This window comes from Thermobia domestica, chromosome 9 (genome assembly GCF_964235325.1).
Source record: "Thermobia domestica chromosome 9, izTheDome1.hap1.1, whole genome shotgun sequence".
Lineage (NCBI taxonomy): Eukaryota > Metazoa > Arthropoda > Insecta > Zygentoma > Lepismatidae > Thermobia > Thermobia domestica.
The window spans coordinates 20,197,937-20,214,359 of NC_137462.1; the positions used below are offsets into that span (position 1 = coordinate 20,197,937).

At 34.1% G+C, this 16,423-nt stretch overlaps 1 protein-coding gene across 2 annotated transcripts in view; it reads right to left on the reverse strand.

Moving 5' to 3' along the window:
- The window catches only part of LOC145694448 (DNA oxidative demethylase ALKBH2-like), an 859,325-nt gene that overhangs the window by 502,762 nt on the left and 340,140 nt on the right, over positions 1 to 16,423 (reverse strand). The gene's annotated exons all lie outside the window — the stretch shown is intronic.

Sequence of the window (16,423 nt, forward strand, 5' to 3'; positions counted from 1 at the left end):
GTTAAACGTTAGCAGTCGTTTTTGCTTATGAGATCTCGAATGCCACCACATTTGACATACATTTCTACGTAAAATATTTGAATTGACCCCTGCTCCTCGGTTCCCGAAGGTCACCAACTTATCATCAGCAGTTCAAACAGTTGGCTCCCACAGTACATTCAATACGTGTTAGCAGAAATCTCCAACTCCGAACTATTTTTGACGAAATGGCCTGTGGTCAGTCTTTCTAGACATTATATATATATATATATATATATATATATATATATATATATATATATATATATATATATATATATATATATATATATATATATACGTTTTCAATGTTTAATAACGAATTTCTACAAAGGTAAGCATAAACATACAATGAAATATGCATCAATTTAAAGGTAATTTTATGCAGAATGCAAATTAAGTTGTAGAAGTTATCTATACCCGAAAAATGGATGATACTTTACAAAATGTGACGTACAAGAAACACTAATCAGCTTCTCCAGAAGTTAATTCCATGGCCGACACGGACTACCTTACGAAGAGATCCGTGCTTCACTATTTAATGAACCCCTGAATCATGTAGTATCATTTTTCCATCCACTCTCATTGTGCAGGTATTCTGGATTACACAGATGGAGTGTTGAAGTTCTCAAACGTGTTGTTAAGCTCGGTGTCAGTTCTGAAATTCAATTTTATACTTTTTTCATAAACGTTTGTACGGTTTGAACTAGAAGAAAAGTAGTGCAATTCATTTACATCGGACAGAGAATGGGGAAAGGTGTATCACAAAGTATTGGCAAAAGCCAGTAAAATTCGAACATTAAATGAGTATGGCAAAACCAATGCTGAAATTTGCGCGGCTTTTGAAAATGCATAAAAATCACACTAGGTAGGCACTGGTTAAGATTCGGGAAGCAGGTTGCATAAAAACTGGAAGAATTGGCAGATGTAGTCGAAAAGTGAAATCTTCTCCTAGATAGAACAGTGCATTGTAGTGGTTGTATCTTGCAGAGAGATTTCAGTCATTACAAGATATTATAACGAGTTAGCGGAAAACATCTAGTGTCAATGTTTGTTCACGTGCAAATAGGAAAAAATGTGAAATCGATGGCTTTGCGTTCAGACAGGACTGCCAAGAAGCCATATCTTACACAAAAAACAACATATAATGTGTGTGAATAGGCAAAGCTCACAAGGATTGGACTAGTGAACAATAGCGCTAAGTACTCCATAGTGATGAGAAAAAAAAATGGAAATGATTTACATGCCAGGGCGAAGAATATACTCCTATCCATACTGTAACAGCCTCGAAATACCACACAAGTGTAATGACTTGGGGATATTTTTCTTTCAATGGTGTCGGTAGAATCCATATTTGTGATTGTGTTGTTAATGCACAAATATGCAAAATGATTCTTCAGACTAAAATGATTCCTTCGGGAAGAGATTTATTCGACGGTGAATCCTTCATTTTTCAAGACGATTCTACCCTTTTCCATAGTGGAGAGTTATAAAAGATTTTATTCTGTCCTTACGGCATGTTACATAATTTACTTGGCTCGGTAATTCACCGAACTTAAACCCTATTGAAAATTTATGGCATGATTAGAAGGTTCGTGCAAGGACACCTACAAGAAATCAGATAATTCAAGCAACAAATAACGTCTGGCAACATTGTATTCAAGAACAGCCGCTGTAAAACCTACTAAACTCCCTGCCAAAACAGTGCAATCTAGTTATTGAATCGTGTGGATACCCAATTAAGTATTAGCTAGAGCCAAAGTCATTTTTGTACTACAAACCAGAATTTAACCTCCATTAACAATGTCATATTTTATAACAGTGGTGTCCAATTATAATAAGCATGAGAGCCATAACCATCTTTACTAGTAAGGTGGAGGGCCGCAGCTAATAATAATAATAATAATAATAATAATAATAATAATAATAATAATAATAATAATAATAATAATAATAATAATAATGAAAAATGAAATGAAATCTTTAAGTTTTACGTCCCACGGTTATGCCGGTTAGGCTAAATGAGACGGTGATGATGAGTAATGAATGAAATGGTGGAATGAAGAAAGTGGAAAAAAACGGGAGAACCCCGAGAAAACCCACGAACACGGTGTTTGTCCACCACAAAGTTCACTTGGCGGGGGCTGGGATCGAACTCGGGACTTCAAGCACCAGAGGTGAACGCTCTACCACTGAGCCACCGCAGCCCCAATAATAATAATAATAATAATAATAATAATAATAATAATAATAATAATAATAATAATAATAATAATAATAATAATAATAATAATAATAATATATTATTATTATTATTATTATTATTATTATTATTATTATTATTATTATTATTATTATTATTATTATTATTATTATTATTACAAAAGAAAAATATAAAAATGTATTTGAAATATTACATTTATATTACATCAAATGAGGGTGATTAACATATCTACAAGGGCTGTAATATGTACACTTATGTTCAAAATGATTGTCGCATATCTATAATTGTTTTCTAGTAAGAATAGATTTTGATAATGATTTTGCAGGGTACCGTTAATACTGATACTATGTGTATAATCGGGAAATGTATATTTGTGGTAAATTTCGTAGGAAAAGAATTATAAATACGAAAATTAGAGTGAGTAAAACAAAATGTTGCTAAATGGACAAGTAAGTTTCATTTTCGTTTTATTGTTGTTATTTACTGCTCTTTTGACTTGAAATTTGCCACATGCATGTCTTTGTCTATTATACACATACTAACATTATAAGGAATACCGTGCGAATTCGTTATCAAATTATATTCCTGCAACAACATATTTTTAGACATGTGACAATAATTTTGGACATGAGTGTACAACCATTTCTGTTGTTGCGAGCCGCAGAAGATATAAAAGAGGAGAATCTCCAAGGTAGCTTCTGAAGCGATTCTTCGTAATTTTCATGGTGAAAAATGCTCTTTCATACAAATGAGTACTAGCAAATATTGACAGTATTTTCCGATAAAACTCACAAAAGTTAGGATAACGTTCGTTAGAAAGTAGCCTGAAAAATATCGTACTTCTTTCTCTGTCCTTGTCTGAAAGATAGGATCAGCTTGAAAGTCACAAAGTTCGAGCTGCTAGTTTGGGTGGAAATAGATTTGTAAATAATGCAATGTCGTTTTTTAGTTTGTCAAAATCTGAGAATCTTGTAGTAAATTCTTTCATAATACTCTCGATGTTTCTACAGAACTCAGGAAAATCAAGTTCTTCCATTTCAAAATCTAATGTCAGACGACTGAAACTTGGAAAGTGTGCTAAATTATTTATCTTCTAGGCAGAGTTCGGTGAAGAAAAGGTCTGCTTTACAAAGCAAGATCAGATGTATTGGTTTGGTTTAGTTTATTGAAGTAATCTGCCTCTCCACAACGATGCCTTGCCTGTAATTCCTTTACCGACCCTAGAGTTGCTGTGGATGCCCGCGCCTTTTTGTTGTTCAGAAGCGCTAAATGGATGCCTTATTTCGAGAGTGGAAACATTAAAAGAATAAATAAATATAAATGAAAATATTATCAGTAATAAAAATCGTAAATCGTGAGAACTTTGTGGGCCGCAGAAAATGGTTTGACGGGCCGCCATTTGGACAGCTCTAATTATAAAGTATGATCCATTGTTGTAGATATACGTACATATCTTCTGTAACTTATTTTGCATTCTGCATAAAATTTCTTTAAATTGATGAATATTTCATTATTTGTTTATGCTTTCTTATGTAGAAACTTCTTAACCTTCTAAACGCATAAAATTACATGAAGTTGATATTAATTTTTCCTTATTACAGGTGGCCCAAAAGTAGGTATACATTACCGTATTGATCAGCTCATTGTATTTTATATAATTTCTTATTATTATCCATCAGGTAGACTTAGTTTCTTTATTATTTATTCTTAATGTCCTTTTACTTATACCTTAAGCTTGGAGCAGCCGAAGCAAATAAACACATATATAAGAATGTTATACCTAGATCAATCCAGGGGTGTATACCTACTTTTGGGCAACCCTGTATATACAGTTAGACTTGCCTTAGTATATACAGGTATAATAATATTGCTGACTACAATAAGATATGATTAACCGAACCCTAGTTGATATGGAACCAAATAAACACCGACGTTTCGTGGGTTGCATATCTATATGTCTATATCTTTTGTCGACAATGTTGGACTTTATAAAAGCCTTTAGCTCGATACGAAGGAGTAAAATACCTTTCTATGCATTTAATTTTTTTCAGTAACCAGATTTTAAAAATCTCATATTTGTGCTATTTTAAAAATTCAAAATTTCAAAATAATCTTGTCTCAACACTCAATCCCTACGAATTTTACAATTATATTATATTTTATGAATATTTATTACTAGTAAACTGTCGACGATTTTTGATACAAGGAAAATGAGCAAAACATGGTTAAATATATGCAAATCTCAAATTTGTTACAACAAACTATCAGTAAAGAGGATTACCGAGCGTTCAAGGCGTTTTCAGAAGAAAGTGGAATTCTTCATTGTAATTGACTGCTCACGGCTATGCCCAAGTTGTATGGAAGGGGGAATGTAGTATTTTATAAAAATAAAATATAGAGTGTTTCAAAACAACACCGACGTTTGGGAGGTCATTCCTAACACCAAGGTAAGACAAAAAGTACGTCTATAGACCAACCTGGGTGCACAAATGTTTCTTTTCGGAGTTATAGGCTGCCGAAAACATGAAAAAATGAATTTTAAATGCCCATAGCTCTAAAACTAAGGGACCTACTGTAGTCGGGTCAAGACTTCGGTTAGGAACTAATATGTACGCTATCCAAATATCCAAGTTTCAGAATTCTGCGGTACTTCCGTAACAATTTTTATAAAGGTAGCTGGTGAGTACTTCCAACTATATGCTCGTAGCCAAACTCCGTCTATAAAAATTGCTGCGTGAGTACTTTAGGATTCTGAAACTTGGTTAGGGCACATATTAATTCCTAAGTGAAGTTTTGACCCGACTACGGTAAGTCCCATTGTTTAAGAGCTATGGGGCTTTAAAGTTCTTTTTTTTTTATGTTTTCGGCAGCCTATAACTCCGAAAGGAAGCACTTGTGCACCCAGGTTGGTCTATATCTTTTGTCTTATCTTGGTGTCAGGAGTCAATTCCCAAACGTTGACGGTGTTGTTTTGAAACACCCTGTATAATGAGCAAGATTTTGATGAAAAGAAATAAGAAAATAAGTTTAAAAATATATGAATATAATCGAAACATGCTGATTATTGAGAAAAGTAAATAAGTCACATTAAGAAAGCACGAGTGCAAGGAGAAATATCATGTTGATGAAACCCATGACTGAGAAATAAGTAAAATTTAATAATAATAATAATAATAATAATAATAATAATAATAATAATAATAATAATAATAATAATAATAATAATAATAATAATAATAATAATAATAATGTCACCAACTTTAATCAATAAACATGAAAGTCGGGACATCTTAAAGTCCCGAGAGGCTGCATCAGACGCGGAACATTTTCTTCAAACTCGAGAAAGGTAGTAACTCATGTATTTTGGGTTAAATCGAAACGAGCAGTATCTAATGAAATGAAATGAAATCTTTTAAGTTTTACGTATCACCGTTATGCCAGCTAGGCTAAAAGATACGGTGATGATGAGAAATGAATGAAATGGTGGGATGAAGAAAGTAGTAGGAAATGGGAGAATCCCGAGAAAACACACGAACACGGTGATTGTTCACCCCAAAGTTCACCTGGCGCGAGCTGGTATCGAACCAAGAACCGCAGAGGTGAAATCTCTACCACTGAGCCATCGCGGCCCCTAGCATCTATACATCTATATATCTAACATCTATACAATGGGATGCATTCCTTTCGTTGCCTTCCCCGTTGTCTACTCGTTAAGGCGATTGCTCTCAGTGCGCCTAGCCACGGGTTCTATTTAGAGCCAGTTTAACACATCTCGTTCCCTTAGATTATACTTCAGGATCTTCCCCCGAAAAAAGCGTAATTTCACATATATTTAAACTTACCCAATCTGTTGCTGTTGTTATTCTATTTTAGTGTATGAATAAAATTTTTATTTTGATAAAACTTTTAAACATTGTTACAAAGACTAAGTTGTTGTTGATAACGTATCCAGCATCCAGTCGCGGCTACACAATAGTTTCATTACTGAATATACGTTTATGCGGCAGGATCACAAGAAAAGCAAAAGCAAATTATATAATGCAAAAACATTCATATGGGGATCTTTCAGTACACGAATTAATCTACTCTGTAACATATAAGGAAGGGGAGAGAGGGAACTAAATATGCTGTCTTAGACTCCAGCTTACTCAGGGATCTGGTTCGATTCCTGGTGGAAGAACATTAGAATTCGAACACATTACAGTGGTTTTCATTCCCCCTTAAACTGTTCGGTCCATAGCCTCGATAGTGAAAAGAGGTGGCGAACTTCAGCCAACCATCCAATATCATTATATGTTTTACATAATTTCTTCTGACCACAATTGTCATCGGTAAAAATGCACTGCTCTAAGGCCTAACGTGGTAGGCAACCCACATTACCGAGCAATCTTCCAGTATGTTAATGTTCTTTATCATCCTGTCATGGTAACAGCCAATAGCTCACGTAGAACTTCATATTCATATTCTGCGCACGAAGGCCAAGGTCGTACTCCGACAAAAAGGATACATTTATCATAACAATAGATTATTACTATTATACTTATGTAAACTTGAAAATCAAAAGGAGATCCTACGTTCCGTAGTTCTTCTCAGTATGACATTTACAGCTACAGTTGTTACCAAAATAATAGAGATACCTTGGGTTGAAAACATATAACCTGAGTTGACAACAGCCAGGCGCCGACCACAGCACCAAGCTGTTGATGTTGGTATGTTAGGGCAACTCTGTACTACGTGAGGAGCAGCAGAACGGCAGTATGTACAGAAGTGAGCAGACAATAAGATGGTAAAGTTGTCGATCTCTCTGATTTCCAAAGAAGGCAAATTGTTGGCGCTAGGTTACGTGGTGCGAGCATGACGAAAATGAAAAGTGTGTTCGGCGTGTCGCGGGGGACATTGGAAAGATGATTAGAGCCTACAAAATTCACAGAAAAACAATAGTTGCGAAGAGGAACAACGGTCGGAAGAAAACTCTCAGTGACAGGTTCCGCCGAGTAGGAAAGTAGATTGTCATTCTGAAGATCGTGCGATTGCGGTGCAAATGGCGGATGAACTCAAGCAGCACCTTCCACTGTTAGTGTCGACTATCATAGTCCGTCACGAGTTGCATGATATGAATATACAGGTCCAGGTTGCGGGCTGAAACCGCTGATAAGTCATCATAACTCTTTAGCATAACGTCAAAGGTGTCGTGAACATGGAGCACGCACCACTGATGACTAGAAATGGGTGATATGGTCGGAAGAGTGTTCACCTTATTTGAAACCATGAGCTTGGGCCATGTTTATGTGTGGCGGATGCCCAAAGAAGCGTATGTTTTGCAATGTGTCTGTCCAAGTGTGAAATATGACAGTGACTTTTGTTTCCGAGCAATGACGCGAAGATCTACAATGATAATACATCCTCTTGCATATTTGAAGCAGCTGCGACATGGTTTGATGGACAACAGGAAGTAGTTGAACACCTTCTCTGACTCGCCCAATCCTCGGACCTGAATATAATTGAAGATCTGTGGTCTGTTTCTCAGATAGGAAACTGTCGTAGATTTCCGCTTCCATCCTCTCAAGTAACTGAGTGACCACTGCACGCGGAATGGTGTAATATGCCACTTGCTACCATTCACTACCTCTATGACTTCATGCTACGTCGCATCAGAGCTGTTCTGAGGGCGAAAGGTGGTTCAACGCAAATGCCTTACTAATAGGATAAGTTGCACTTTTTAAAAAAGTATTTCTATCACTTTGGTAATTCTGGATGTGTATTAAAAGAAAAGAGGATGATTTCGACGTTAACTTTTTTCCTATGCTTGGAACAATTGAGGTAAATAATCATGACTTGAGGTAGAATGTGTTGCAGGTTTCTGAAGTTCACCATAATAATCGTTATTCATCGTACATCACTCTCCTATGCAATGATTCAAATATAATGAAACAGTTCTGATGGCTGAATTGAGAGGTCGTACAATCCAACACATTATGCAAGACTATGTATTTGCTCAGTCTTGCGCATATCGAAAATATAAGACAAATCCGAAATGTAAACAATTCTAAACACTTACAGACCGTTATCAAAAGAATGGGAATACCTGTAGTTTGTAACTCGTAAGATGTGAGAGGTAATAAAATTGAGAATGTATATGCAGCACCTGCTCGTTCTTAGCGATGTGCTAGGTGATAGTTTGTAGTACATCAGAAGGGGTAGAACAGATGTGTGCGTTGAAGCGAACAGGCAGTGGTTACACATAATGGAAGACATCTCTGGATTTCAAAGACGCCAAGTTGTAGATGAACGGTTAGTCTTGTTCAAGTGTATCTGAGGTGGCCTGTGACTTATCCATGGTGTGACGACCCCACGCCTTAGGGCAAAATAATAAGGATCTTGAGAGAAAACAGCAGAAGTAAGTGCAGAACTTAATTAAAACCTGAAACAACCTATTGGATCCAAGTTGCACAACTAGGACATCGGACTGCCGTCGGGTTACAGTTTGCAAATCACTAATCATCGTGAACAACTCGTTAGTGCGTAGAAAATGGTGCGAGAAATGCAAATTGGACCATTGATAATTAGAAACGCACAGTGTTGAATTCAGGCACATTCTAGGGGGCCTCAGCCCCCTAGAATATATATACGTCCCTCCCAGGATATCATATCTACACACACGCATTGAAATTATTTGTTTTTTCTGTTTAATTTCTTTTCGGAAATAAAAGTCTTCAAAACCAAAAATTTTTGTTTTTTTAAAGAAAATTAGTTTCTTCTTTTGTCCAACCTAATACTTCTAATTAACAAACCGCGATCTCGTATAAAGTCGAAGTTAAATAAAAACTGGGAAATTAGATACAGATGCACACAAACGCTTTACAACGTAATTTAGGGAAAAAATGGCAATATGTTGGTTATTGCAACCGACGAGACAATAACAAGTCGAGAGATTTGTTGTGACAGATTCCTGCTGCTCTATTGCGATCTAGAACACAGCCTTAAATTCTTTATTGCTCCCTGCGTAATATGATACAATTAGTCCTTTTCCACCTTATAGGTCCTATTAAGCAACAGGACATTTTTATGTAAGGCAGATGTCCAAAGAAGGGTTATGTTCCGGACTACCTTCTTCTTGCAATGAAAATGGTGGGGGGCTCTGTATTGCTGTGGGCCGAAGTTTGATGGTACACTGTGGGTCCTGTAATTACACTTATAGGACGAATTAATGACAAGGGTAATTAGTAGAGCAACCCACATTATGATTTATTTTTTGTTTAATTATGCTTTATTATTTTTCAAATTATGCTTTATTATGCTTTATTCTTAATTTCAATCATTGTTTTACATTAATCGTATATAATGCATAATATTTACTATACATTAAATATTCTAAGTATATTGATCTATTTATTAATATTTTATGCAACCAGTTTCTTTCATATTTAATCAACTTAATACTTAATGCACTGTAAAGAGATATGTTTACTCGAGTCAGTTTTTTTTATTACTTGTGTCCGCCTTAGAGGTGTATATATACAGAAAGGGGCAGTAAAAGATGCCACCAAAATGTAGAGAAGGTGCTCTGTGGAGTTCTTATGTATTATTCATTGTTGGCGGAAGTTTCTTCTTTTTTTCTTTTCTCCACAAAAGATTACACCAAAAAGTTTACAGAAATAAAAATAAGTTTATCATTGTTGCATTTGTTGCATTGTTGTTCTCAATGATTTTGTATTGTAAATATTGGTTTTAAAAAATATTAATACAGTATGTTAAACTTGTAAAGAGATTTTTTTTAAAAAATGTGCTATATATTTTAAATTATTTTTTATGCTTTATTTTCTTAAATTATGCTTTACTATGCTTTTAAAATTAGTTTCTTCTGGACCTTTAGACAACCACAACCATATTCAAGGTACCAACCATATTTGTAAATCGCTCTTATCAAGGTGACCAGAACTTTTACTTTCAAAAACGGGACGCATACGAATCGGCGACCGGGGGAGTTTATATATATATATATATATATATATATATATATATATATATATATATATATATATATATATATATATATATATATATATATATATATATATATATATATATATATATCGGACATCCACATTGCATTTTGGGACTCAGCAGTGTTTTCAATTTACAAAATATACAAGTAAGAATGATAACACATCGTTTCTAACTTAAGTACAACCCAACAATACTTTTAACAACTTGAACACTCAGAATTCCAACTCAATTTCCACTTGAAGCACAGAACACTTAATTCTGAACCTTCCCAATCAGTGTTGGTACGGAAGAGTGTAGAATTTGCATTGGCCATTTATATTTTGAATAATAATTACTTGACACCTGCGTCATTTTTGCTTAAAAACGGGACATTTAGGCGTCCCGTTTGAGAATCAGATAAAAAGGGACAACGGTGGAAAAAAGGGACTGTCCCGGCTAAAACGGGACGTCTGGTCCCCTTGGCTGTTATGCTTTTGGGTTGCTCTACTAATTAGGATAAAGGTGACCATGTGCAAATGTCCAATGACCCGGATGTTGTTTCCGGCCAATGATGCGCTTTCCCAGGATAGAAATGCGTCAATTTACACTACAGGAGGTGTTAAGGGATAGTTCCATGAACATCGAAACAAACTATGACTCATCCGCTGGCCCGTCTAATTCCTTCAGTGCGGAGCAGACAACCTCCTCCATTCTCGTTGATGAAACTGAGTTCTAGAATATGTAAGGCCAAGGGCGCCGATTTCTCTGTAAATTTGGGGGGGGGGGCATTCAGATGCAGAAGGTATATATATATATATGAAGATTTTAAGACAAATTGCACTTAAATTGTGCCAAATATTGTATACTCATAAATACAAAAGGTGGGGGGATCCGGACCTCCTCGGCCCTCTTAGGATCGGCGCCCTTGCGTGAAGCCTCTGAAAACCATTCATGGCTTATATGCCTACACTCCACAACGAATCAGAACTTTTCGACAGATAAACGGATACCCTACGCCTTATGAAAGTAAGTTGCGTTTCCTTCACGTGATTCCACTATTTTGGTAACCTTCTAAATATCTGACAACATTGGACAAATCTGAGATTCACACATTTTGTCGAGGCATACATCAGGATTTTTAAAAGAAAATTTCATTGTTTTCTTTACATAAAGTACTTTACATTAAGCGTCTGGGTAATCTCGAGCAGTGGCAGCCGGACGTTATCTATAAACAATATAACAACCCGAAGCGCATTAAAGGTGCTCCCTCAATAGCTCCGATGTCAAGGATTTCATTTGGTGGAGTAGTCTCCAAAATCCGCTGACTTCACTCAATTGAACAGTTTTGGTTAAGGTCAAAAATCCTTATTTTCGCAGGTATGCGACTATGCAACACCGGACGAATTCTGTCGGTGCACAGAAACTGCCTGAAGCACTACGTATTCCAGCTTCAACACGTGCACACTTTGCGCAATCGATGTCTCGAAGAATTCAAACAATCCTTTGTACCTAGCGTGGCCATCTACAATATTAATCAGGAAGTGGATGTAGCTTCATTAAAGTCAACCATTTGATCAAATGATTCTTTTTGAACATATTGTATAAGATTTTGAAAATATACTACTAAATACGTTTACTTTAATTAATGTTACTGAGTTTTACCCTTTTGTTACAAACTATCTCATTTTTAAACATAAATAAATAAACAAATAGTTGTGCTTCGTTTAAAGAATGGTTTATGTAATCAAATAGTTGAGGAGACACTATATTTATGACTTTGTTCCTGTTATAGAGCAAAATAAATAGATAAACACAGATTATACAATAATTTCCAAGATACTGGCATTTGGGGTATCAAGAAGAACAAGATTCGACATGTAGAGACTTATCTCACACGGGACGATGCTTTTATTTAGTAAAGAGATACTTTTACTTAGTACAGAGATACTTTTATTTAGTACAGAGATACTTTTATTTAGTACAGAGATATTTTTCTTTAGTACAGAGATATTTCTTTAGTTCAGAGATATTTTTACTTAGTACAGAGATACTTTTATTTAGTACAGAGATACTTTTATTTAGTACAGAGATATTTTTCTTTAGTACAGAGATATTTCTTTAGTTCAGAGATATTTTTACTTAGTACAGAGATACTTTTATTTAGTACATAGATACTTTTATTTAGTACAGATATTTTTCTTTAGTACATAGATACTTCTTTAGTTCAGAGATATTTTTACTTAGTACAGAGATACTTTTATTTAGTACAGAGATACTTTTATTTAGTACAGATATTTTTCTTTAGTACATAGATACTTCTTTAGTTCAGAGATATTTTTACTTAGTACAGAGATACTTTTATTTAGTACAGAGATACTTTTATTTAGTGCAGAGATATTTTTCTTTAGTACATAGATACTTCTTTAGTTCAGAGAAATTTTTACTTAGTACAGAGATACTTTTATTTAGTACAGAGATACTTTTATTTAGTACAGAGATATTTTTCTTTAGTACATAGATACTTCTTTAGTTCAGAGATATTTTTACTTAGTACAGAGATACTTTTATTTAGTACAGAGATACTTTTATTTAGTGCAGAGATATTTTTCTTTAGTACGGAGATACTTCTTTAGTTCAGAGATATTTTTACTTAGTACAGAGATACTTTTATTTAGTACAGGGATACTTTTATTTAGTGCAGATATATTTTTCTTTAGTACAGAGATACTTCTTTAGTTCAGAGATATTTTTACTTAGTACAGAGATACTTGTATTTAGTACAGAGATACTTTTATTTAGTGCAGAGATATTTTTCTTTAGTACGGAGATACTTCTTTAGTTCAGAGATATTTTTACTTAGTACAGAGATACTTTTATTTAGTACAGAGATACTTTTATTTAGTACAGAGATATTTTTCTTTAGTACATAGATACTTCTTTAGTTCAGAGATATTTTTACTTAGTACAGAGATACTTTTATTTAGTACAGAGATACTTTTATTTAGTGCAGAGATATTTTTCTTTAGTACGGAGATACTTCTTTAGTTCAGAGATATTTTTACTTAAAAATTTACTATAGGGGAAATATGAGATCTCAAATTCTTTCTGTGACAATTACGAATTTGCATCATCAGTGGAAAAGGACAATTTCTAGAACTGTCTTGTGAATCCTTTGATGTTCAAAGGAATTCAAAGAAATTAAGAACATTAAAAAAACTAACAATAGTATGGAACGTGTAGAGGACTTTTTGCATTAATATAATATGCTGGTTATTATTCTTTATACATATAAAGAAGTTGTGCACAATTTTTAGGGAATAAAACAAAAAAATCTTGTTGCGCTTCTACCATAATTTCAGGATAAACACTGACAGCATTTGCTTGAGAAGAGAGAAAGTTCAAGAGGTCATCGGAGATGCTGTCGTCTTGGTGAAAGGGGAAGAAGAAGTGAAGGTATAATCGTTTCTTCATGCAACAAGTAACAACAACCGGTTAATCACGTGAATGTGGGTGTTTCGGAGAAACGGGAGAAACCATAAAAAAAAGTATTAGAAGACAACTTTCTCTATATGTTTCTTAAAAAGAAAAAACGATGTTTACTGACAGTTTAGAAAAAAAATTCATCTAAGATTTTATTTAGACTAATTGCGTCCAGAGGCTTCTCTTTAATGAGAGACTAAAACAACTGAAACAGACAGAGAATACGCATTTTCAATCTATGGTAACTACTGGAGGAAGACGTACACTTGCAAAAGGAGACAATCGATTTCCCCATTGCATCTGAAAACGTTAACTTCAATGTCACTTATTTTGATTTACGGAGCATGGTAATCGTACGATGAATATGTAGCTTATCAATATTTTGTATTGGAAGAAGCAACTTATTTACATTTGTTCTCTGCGTGAGAGGAAGATAATTATATTACAATCACGCTATTGGGCTTTATAAGATTGTAATGATAGCACATATATATGTTACTACACATAATAACTCTTAAACGAAAGGGCATTTTAAAATTATGTTTTAAGCAATAGATAAGCCAGAGTAATTATCTCGGATGAGTTCGTTAATGGAATGCAATGATATGTAGTTATTCTTATTGGAATTATCTTGATCGAGATTGTTAATGGAGTCAATTCATTAACATTTTCACGGATAACGGTGATTTTAAAGGTGACAATACATATATCCCGTTTATGATCTATAACATTCCTTAGCGTTTATGCAACCTGTACACTAGCAAAGAAATGTTGGTTGCCTATAGTGCAAGGATATGTAGTTATTCTTATTGGAATTATCTTGATCGAGATCGTTAATGGAATCAATCCATTAACATTTTCACGGATAACGGTGACATTAAAAGTGCCAATACATATATCCCGTTTATGATCTATAACATTCCTTAGCGTTTATGCAATCTGTACACTAGCAAAGAAATGCTGGTTGCCTATAATGCAATGATATGTAGTTATTCTTATTGGAATTATCTTGATCGAGATTGTTAATGGAGTCAATTCATTAACATTTTCACGGATAACGGTGACATTAAAGGTGACAATACATATATCCCGTTTATGATCTATAACATTCCTTAGCGTTTATGCAACCTGTACACTAGCAAAGAAATATTGGTTGCCTATAATGAAAGGATATGTAGTTATTCTTATTGGAATTATCTTGATCGAGATCGTTAATGGAGTCAATTCATTAACATTTTCACGGATAACGGTGATTTTAAAGGTGACAATACATATATCCCGTTTATGATCTATAACATTCCTTAGCGTTTATGCAACCTGTACAATAGCAAAAAAATGTTGGTTGCCTATAATGAAAGGATATGTAGTTATTCTTATTGGAATTATCTTGATCGAGATTGTTAATGGAGTCAATTCATTAACATTTTCACGGATAACGGTGATTTTAAAGGTGACAATACATATATCCCGTTTATGATCTATAACATTCCTTAGCGTTTATGCAACCTGTACACTAGCAAAGAAATGTTGGTTGCCTATAGTGCAAGGATATGTAGTTATTCTTATTGGAATTATCTTGATCGAGATCGTTAATGGAATCAATCCATTAACATTTTCACGGATAACGGTGACATTAAAGGTGACAATACATATATCCCGTTTATGATCTATAACATTCCTTAGCGTTTATGCAACCTGTACACTAGCAAAGAAATGTTGGTTGCCTATAGTGCAAGGATATGTAGTTATTCTTATTGGAATTATCTTGATCGAGATCGTTAATGGAGTCAATTCATTAACATTTTCACGGATAACGGTGATTTTAAAGGTGACAATACATATATCCCGTTTATGATCTATAACATTCCTTAACGTTTATGCAACCTGTACACTAGCAAAGAAATATTGGTTGCCTATAATGAAAGGATATGTAGTTATTCTTATTGGAATTATCTTGATCGAGATTGTTAATGGAGTCAATTCATTAACATTTTCACGGATAACGGTGATTTTAAAGGTGACAATACATATATCCTGTTTATGATCTATAACATTCCTTAGCGTTTATGCAACCTGTACACTAGCAAAGAAATATTGGTTGCCTATAATGAAAGGATATGTAGTTATTCTTATTGGAATTATCTTGATCGAGATTGTTAATGGAGTCAATTCATTAACATTTTCACGGATAACGGTGATTTTAAAGGTGACAATACATATATCCCGTTTATGATCTATAACAGCGTTTCCCAACCTTTTTCAACTTGCGGCACACTTCAGGGTAACTTGAATTCTCGCGGCACACATATTATTATTATTATTATTATTATTATTATTATTATTATTATTATTATTATTATTATTATTATTATTATTTGAAAATATAAAATACTGTAGTATTTTTTTCTGATTACTGACATCCTTCTCACAGAGAAGAAAGCTAGACCACTGTTTTTTCCCCGTGGTAAATCATTATGCTTATTTTTCATTTTAATTTAAAAATAGAAAACAATTACAATCAGATACAGGGCTCAAGTTGTTAAAAATACATTTTTTTTCGAAAACTGTATCCAACCTTTCATTAAGAAGGAGGATCACTAAATAACGAACGAACAAACGAATATCTTTTACTTTTAAAACACAAATATAGGTAATTCGTATGCATGTTTACTTTGCCGGAAGGATTGAATAATATTTTAAAATTTCAAGTTACGA